The 8,074-nt window shown below is 34.5% G+C and overlaps 2 long non-coding RNA genes across 2 annotated transcripts; both read right to left on the reverse strand.

Annotated features, from left to right (window-relative positions):
- Positions 1-5: 5 nt before the first annotated feature.
- On the reverse strand, positions 6-2,019 carry LOC306855657. Its single transcript, XR_013782954.1, has 3 exons — positions 1,755-2,019; positions 1,325-1,382; positions 6-1,170 (listed from the first exon to the last, which is right to left on the reverse strand). It is a non-coding gene; the product is annotated as an uncharacterized lncRNA (long non-coding RNA).
- A 1,074-nt stretch (positions 2,020-3,093) lies between these two features.
- LOC306855656 lies at positions 3,094-5,079 on the reverse strand. Its single transcript, XR_013782953.1, has 4 exons — positions 4,845-5,079; positions 4,535-4,655; positions 4,288-4,345; positions 3,094-4,115 (listed from the first exon to the last, which is right to left on the reverse strand). It is a non-coding gene; the product is annotated as an uncharacterized lncRNA (long non-coding RNA).
- Between the last annotated feature and the right edge of the window lie 2,995 nt (positions 5,080-8,074).

The following is an 8,074-nucleotide window of genomic DNA, read 5'->3' on the forward strand; positions in this document are numbered from 1 at the left end:
GCCGTGGGGATCCATTTGCAAACTTTATTATACAGAGATGTGGTCAAAAACACAGGCAGGGTTGAAACACCAGCAAACAGGTATGGCAAGGGCAAAACACAAGAGCAGTCCAGTGAACAGACGGGGTCGATCGGCAGCGAACATAATCCAGGGGGCAAAACAAAGAGATAATCCAAAAACAAGGTAATAGTCCAGGCAGGGGCAAACAGAGTCCAAAAAGACAAGGCAAGAGAGAAATCCAAGGCAGGCTATAAACTTAAAGAATGAACAAGACTAGACTAGACTGAAACACGGAATGGCTCGATATAGCAGCTATCACTAGGTGAGTGATAAACGCAGAACAATACTCTGCCATCCAGGGCTTATAAAGAGTGTCTGATTGGATGCAGCTGTGTGTGTGTAATCAATGTAATGGATGATGGGAACTGTAGTCCGGAGTGACATGTAACAGTCTGTGTTGTGTGAGAGTCAATGTAATGGAAGAGGGACCACTGGTGGCAAGCGGATGGAAGTCCATGGACTGGATTCATGACAGCAACGTTATATATATATTTATTATTTTTTGCAACATGCTAATTTACAGAGATCAAGCATGGTTTTCTTCATAATCAAGATACTTTAACAATATGCGACCTTGGACCACAAAACCAGTCATAAGGGTCCATTTAAAAAAAAAAAAAAAATAGAGATTTATACATAATCTGAAAGCTGAATAAATAACCATTGATATATGGTTTGTTAGGACAATATTTGGCCAAGATACAACTATTAGAAAATCTGGAATCTGAATGAGTAAAAAATCTAAATATTGAGAAAATTGCCTTTAAAGTTCTCCAAATGAAGTTCTTAGCCATGCATTTTACTCATCAAAAATGAAGTTTTTATATATTTACAGTGGGAAATTTGCTAAATGTCTTCATGGAACATAATCTTTACTTAATATCCTAATGATTTTTGGCATAAAAGAAAAATCTATAATTTCGATCCATACAAAGTATTGCTGGATAAAATATACCCGTGCTACTTACGACTGGTTTTGTGGTCGGGTCACATATATCTAACTTCATATTATTGTAATTGTATAAGCAGCATTTTACTTCGCATTTCGGTTTTGCTGATTTGGATGCTGTCAGGAGGACGGGTTCAGGAGGTTTTAATGGGCTGTGATTGCTAAAGAGAAAAAAAGAATCTAATGAAAAATTAAAACTGTTCAGGGATGCTCTTTCATAATTATTTCTAAACACTTATTCATATTAATGAGTAGGAAGAGACGAATATCATCATAACTGATGACAATCAGTTTTCTCTCCTGTGAATATCTGACCTCATATTTGATCCTTTCTGACCCATGACACGTTCAGGTCTGTCTGCATCATGAGACACTGGAAATAAAAACAACCTAAATCAGTTTAGTTTATTTAGAGCTTACGTAGATTATATAATGCATAAATATTATTTTATACATTGTATTTTTAAACAGACTGAATATTTCAGAAGTCAACTCTGGAAGGTGCATATGGATTATTGAATTTTTAATTATGAAAATGTGTGTGAAATCTTTTGAACTGAAATATCCACAGGTTAAATAAATAACTGAATTTCAGCCCCTAAAAATGAAAGCCCTGAAAATACAAGGCATTAAAAATGCAAGCACTGTTAATTCAATGCATTCTTTCATCAGTTAGTGCAGTTCAACATGCTTTTTTGTTTCAAATATATTTGTCATAAATTTTCTTCTATATGAAAATACTCACGACAGGGTCTCATTCCATCCATACTCTTTCTCCTGTTAAGCTCCATATACTTTTCTCTGATATTCCATTTAGTTTTGACACTTTCTCTCTGTACTTTATTTCTCATAGTCTTTACTCAAATTGTTCTGAATTACGTTTCACGTTTCCTTCAGAACTTCGATTCATACCTTGTTGCAGAATTCGCACAATCGGTCATATAAACTAGAACAAATGTACAAGATTGTGCATAAAATCCTGCCTTTCTGGCATCAATTTGAGTGTCCCTGGCTTACCTTTCTGTGTTCCCACCCTTGTGAGTGAGTGCACTAGGTGTGACATCATGCAACGAGTCTGAACTTGACTTGATGATTTCTGAGTCCTCTGAATAACTAGTTGTCATCAGAAATAGTTCAGCCCACTTATTTACATGTATGCATTTAACATTGCATTCAAGCTGAATATTTTGAAAGTTTTTCTGCACTGTGGTAAATGGTGAAGCAAAAAACAATGTTTATTTTTTATATATAGTGTAAAAAAAAAAAAAAAAAAATTATGTTCCTAGCTGCATTTATTTAAATGTATTATATGTCCATGTGTTACAGACACAACTTCTTTCCATCAAATGTGACATATGTGAATGCATTTTCTTGACGTGTAATGACGGATAAAATATACTGGCAGAAATTATATTTATATAAAAAAAAAACTTTTTTTTTTTATAAGTATACTCTCTATTCTCTCTCTCTCTATTGGCTATGTGTGTGTTTATGTGTTTTTATGGATATTGGGTGTGATTCACATTCCTAAATATTTTCCCATATAAGACTGGAATATGTTCCCTTCTTCTCCCAGGAAGGAACATGTTCAAGCAGATGATATGGACTTCACTCGATGTTGGATCAGGCCTATTCCAATGCAGTATCTAGATTTGTTTGCTTCAGGGGAATTTTTCTCATTTTTACTACATTGTGGCTGTTCTCTCTCTTTCTTTTCATCTCTCTTGCAAAAAAAGTATTGGGTGTGAGTCTGGCCTTTTCAAATCTAGATGGCGCCATTGTCTTTTTCAACTCACTCTGATCGAAAAAATCTGGCTGAAACCATTAATTACATTATTTGTTGGAAGAAATCTAAATATGACACCACATAAACATGATTGAGGGGCCCTGTAGTAAATTGAGTGCACAGGGCCCAGAACTCTATAGCGACGCACCTGATTATGTATGCCAAAGCAATACTGGAACCATGAGGACATGAGGGCGAGGAAATTATGATAAAACTTAATTTTTGGCTGAATTATCCTTACTTGCTGCCCTCAACACACTCTGTGATTTGAAGAATAACATAAACAGTTTGTTTTTTTACTGATGGTAAATAATGATGATTTAATAAAGAAATGATGAATTGTAGAATTATCAGTGATTTAATTCTTTATCAATGTCATGAAGCAATCGGTGAGAAATAATAGCACATTTTTATTTTTTAAATATTTTGATGTAAGATGGGACCAATGAACATTCCTGGTGGGCAAAATAAAATCAAATAAAAATAAAACATTTAAAAAGACAAGTAAACAATCAATAAGAACAAATTATGAGCAAAAGCACAAATAAATACAATTCAGGTATGAAATAGCATACTGTAATGTATAAATATATAGCTTAATCCTTAGTAAAGATTTCTTTTTTTCATTTTCTTCTGTACCTTATTTCACGACACAAGACAGTGGCAGTTTTATAAAGCTTTTTCTCCCAACTATTTACATTCTTTAAGACATTTTATTGTAACTCAGTTAAGATTGCCCTGACAAGGACACTTGCCAAATGGCCAATAATTTCACTTCATTTTGGGTGAATATGTCTATTTAAGCGTGATAGACCCAAAAGTGAAAAGTTCAGTAATGTCTGAAATGTGCTCTCTGTGTGCATGCACAGAAAACAGCGAGTACACTGTTTAAAACAAAACAACGGAAAATAATTTTCTGGCAGAAGATTATCTATTAGTTTTCCATTAACCCTAAAACCCAATGCAATGATGTGCAAAATTTAAAATACAGGTAAAACACCTGTAAAAAATCAGTACAGAGATTCCTTTATATTAGGGTAATACAGTAAATTGGTAAGACTTGCATGCTCTTTATATTCTAAATAACAAGCTGGTTTTTGATACCAAGCTGCCGAAGAACATGCATCTCCTTCTAAATCTGGAGCTGAATTGAACATTCCAGCATTTTTGCAGGGGGTTGTTATTTGGCATATGACCAGGATGTGGACCAAGCTCCTGATTGGATGGAGCCTATTGCAGCTCCATTTGAAGAAACGTGAGAGATTCATAGAGATTTGTCTGATGGGTGTTCAGATGATCTGCTGGAGATTCTTCTGGACACTTTAATACACAAACGTGAAAATAAATTCAGAGATAGACGTTTCACTTATCAGCATCTCAGAAATATTTGAGCAATTGAAAATCAGGTAAAGTCTAAGTAACATTTAAGAAGCACATCTTTTCAGCTTCAATTCTTGAGTCTGCCTCTGTAGATGAACTGGGAATCACTCACCTCTTCTTCGATTCTGATACATCAGATTGACTCTCAGGTCTTTCTGCGTCAGGAGAGACTGAAGATGCAAAAATAATACTGCTTATCCTCATATCGTTTTTATGTGCTGGATGAATTGTTGCATTTTAGAAGAGGTGATAACGTAAAACATGTGCAACTCTCTGTTTATCACAAGTTACTCCACAAAAAATGACTAAAGCAAGTATAAAGTGACTGATTATAGTGATTATATTATATAAATACTCACAGCATGGTTTCAGGTCACGAATACTGTTCCGTTTAACAAGACTGGATGCTGGTTTTGATCCACTGTCATGTGAATTTTCCTCCCTCCTCTTCATCTCTCTCTTCTACTTCTTCCGTCTTATCTGTATTTCCCGAACAAATTGCAGTAAATAAACTGCGGGACATTGTTTAGATGTTTTTCTTTCTGAACATATAAAAATACCAGTCTTTCAGATATCGATGTATTTATGTTTTAAATAAATATGTCGAAAGGTCCCTGCATCATATTAGGGCCACGGTACAGTAATAAATAAAATACAACTTAAAAGCACCTTATATGAGTTTTAAGATCCACACTGATGAAGTAAAGCAATGTCCACAGAAACACACTTTCGTCTTCAGTAAATCCAGATTTGTTGTGATCACAGCAAGCACGTCAACATTTAAATTCGTAACACAAACAAAAAAATGTGTTTACACGCTCCTTAAAGAGTTAACTTGGGACGTCCCATAACTTGACCAAGAACTGTATCTCTATCTGTTTAGTTAGGCTGTTCTTATAGGAGTGGAGAGGAGCGGAGGTTGCCAAAAAAGTTGATAGGGTGCTCGCTCAAGAGCCAAATGGGAGGAGCTGGAGCTCTAGCTCCCCCTCGCTGGAGGTAATGGGTGGAGATAGACACCTAACTCCACCCATTACTTCACACAGAGATGGAGCTGGGGAGGTCATTTGTACTTGAAAAAGTTGAAAAACATCATACTGTATTCAGGGTATGTTGTGCAGCGTATGTTACATTTGGAAAGTTTCCAATATCTGTGTAGCTTGCTTATTATAGGCCTACTCCACCTTTGATGCTGAACTGATTCTAAAATTATTATGAAAATGTAGTAAATCTAAATAAAACAGACATGAGTTTGCTCTGAAATGAACTTCTGCTTTCTAGTGGTTGAATGTGAAAATAACAGTTTGTTCAAGTCTTAGTTCTTATCTTTGCTTATTTCATTACAACACTTGCAAATAACTTAAATAAAAAAGTAGGGGAGCGCGAGGCACAGAGTAACGCGATGTTAGTTGTAACACACGTGGTTTAAATATTTCCACACATGCTTGCATAACAAAATTAACAGTATGTACCAGTTACCATATCAACATTAGATAGAGAAAAAAATTAAATTTCTAGCTTAAGTAAATTTTTCATCTCAGTTTTTATTATTCATTTTAAATTAGACAAATCTGTTATTATTTCAATCTCCAATCTGTTATTTATCAGTTTAGATTGTGTTTTTAATGCTTTTAAATTCCAGTTGCACCGATGGGGAACATTAACCCCGCGTTACAAAAGTGCCCTGCCATTATGCTGTTATATATTAGCGATGTAATTTACACTAGCCTATTTACTTTAATGTATTTTAATGAGAAACGACAAGAAACAGGTGAATAAAGACTGACAGTCAATGTTTAATTATTTTAAAACATATAAAGCATTTTGACTCATTTATGTGGGCCGTCCCAAGCATGGAATGTGTTCATTGTCGAACTCCAAAATCAGATTATTAAAAAAAAAAAACGCCATTATTTCATTTGAAAAAAATAATTAATTAAATGTTATTTAATTGACAAAATATTTTAGTATAGGCCTATTTTTTTCATTAGATCAGATAACATTTTAAGCGGTCATATGGTCATGTTACAATGTAGCCCACCCACATGCTGTCACATTTCACTTCCATTTTTTGAGGGTAAATAGGCTCAAGAAGACATATAGCTACTCTGTAATTATGACGCAAAGCGACATATTTGTACTAGACAAGTGTGAAATTACTGTGGATAAAAAATATATTTTGATTTAAACAACTTGATAAACGTTGTGCCCCGCTCTCCCCAGCAGAATATAATGAGTATAGACTGATTATAAATTGATCCATTGTCATTTGAGATATAGAAAAATGTTGGAATAAGTCAAATGATTTATTTGCAAAACTATTGCCGTCTCTGTGCCAGCGTTGAAGCGGATTCACAGCAGCTTTGGTGTCTCTGTTCTATTGCTGTGACTCATCAGAATTGTAGAGTATTCTCAGTGGTTTGCTGGCATGCAGGTGATTTCATGCACTCAGAAAAACATGCTGTTGTTGCCAGATCTCGACCGCAAATCACATTGTGTTTAATGCAAAACTAACTCGACTAAATCAAAAGAAAGAAAGAAAAAAAAACATCGTGCTTTCTCACGTAAAGCATATTTTTGAAATTCCACTTAAACACATCTTCTTAGATTTTTGCTCACAATGTTGAAGATATATGTTGCCCGAATAAATGAATAAAAATGTTAATGTAAAATTAACAGAATATTTTATTTTCTTTATGCTTGTGTTGCTTACAGTTAAAGTCCTTCTCTGATATTATTGTTGTTTGCAATGTTGCAATGTATTTTGCATCACAGATGTGTGTGTGGGTGTGATTCACATTCCTAAATATTTTCTCATATAAATATTTGTCTTAGCCTTCTTCTCCCATGTGGAGCATGTTCAAGCAGGTGATATATGGACTTCACTCAATGTTAGACAAGCAGGCAGGCTACTGTATCCAGAAATGTTTGCTTCAGGGGAATTTTTCTCATTTTACTGGATGTGTCTGTTCTCGCTCTTTCCTTGCATGTCTCTTTGCAAAATTTACACATAGCATATATACGAAGTTACGCTACAAATAAAAGCAAAGCCGCAAGTGTCAAAACTCAAAACTCTGGTTTAAAATACAAATACATTTTTCTACCCTTCTAAAATACCGGGATTTGAATCAGGAAAACCATGACATTGCGAATTAGTGATTTCTTCATTTTTGTCAAAACCTCCGTTTTCAAGAGTAATGCTCATTTCTTATGCAAAGATGTTAGCCAATCACAACAGTGGGCGTTTGCCAGCACCACAGATTTATTTCTAGATGGTGCCATCGTCTTTTTCAACCTTTCTATCTTTTTCAACCTCATCTAAATCTGTCTGCAACCATTAATGATATTATTCATTGGGAGAAATCTAAATATTAGACCATATAAACATTGAGGTATTTAGTTATGTGTGCCAAAGCAACACTGGAGCCATGAGGACATGAGGGAGAGGAAATGATGATAAGATTTTATTTTTGGCTGAATCTTCCTTTAAATAGATGCGGTCCTCAGCCTCACTCTGTGATTTGATGAATAATTTAAACAGTTTGTTTTTGCACCGATGATGAATAATGATCATTTAATAAAGAAATTATAAGCTGTAGAATTAGAAGAACAATTAATGAACAAATTATGCGCAATATAATACAACTGAACAAGGAGACAATTGAAAGAAAAACTGTGCTTTAAGTTTAGCAGTAGCTTTCAGGTATGAAATAGTATAATGATAAATTAAATATAGCTTAATCCTTATTAAAGCTATAAAGAAGTCAAGATTAATGCAAAGCGGGTTTTTTCACTAAACATTAATAACACAAGACAGCAGCAGGTTTATAAAGCTGTTGTCTCTGGTTTTTCTCCCAGCTTACATTCTTTAAGGCATTTTAATGTAACTCAGTTAAGATCAG

The sequence above is a fragment of the Barbus barbus genome (genome assembly GCF_936440315.1).
Source record: "Barbus barbus genome assembly, chromosome: 36".
In the NCBI taxonomy this organism is placed as follows: domain Eukaryota; kingdom Metazoa; phylum Chordata; class Actinopteri; order Cypriniformes; family Cyprinidae; genus Barbus; species Barbus barbus.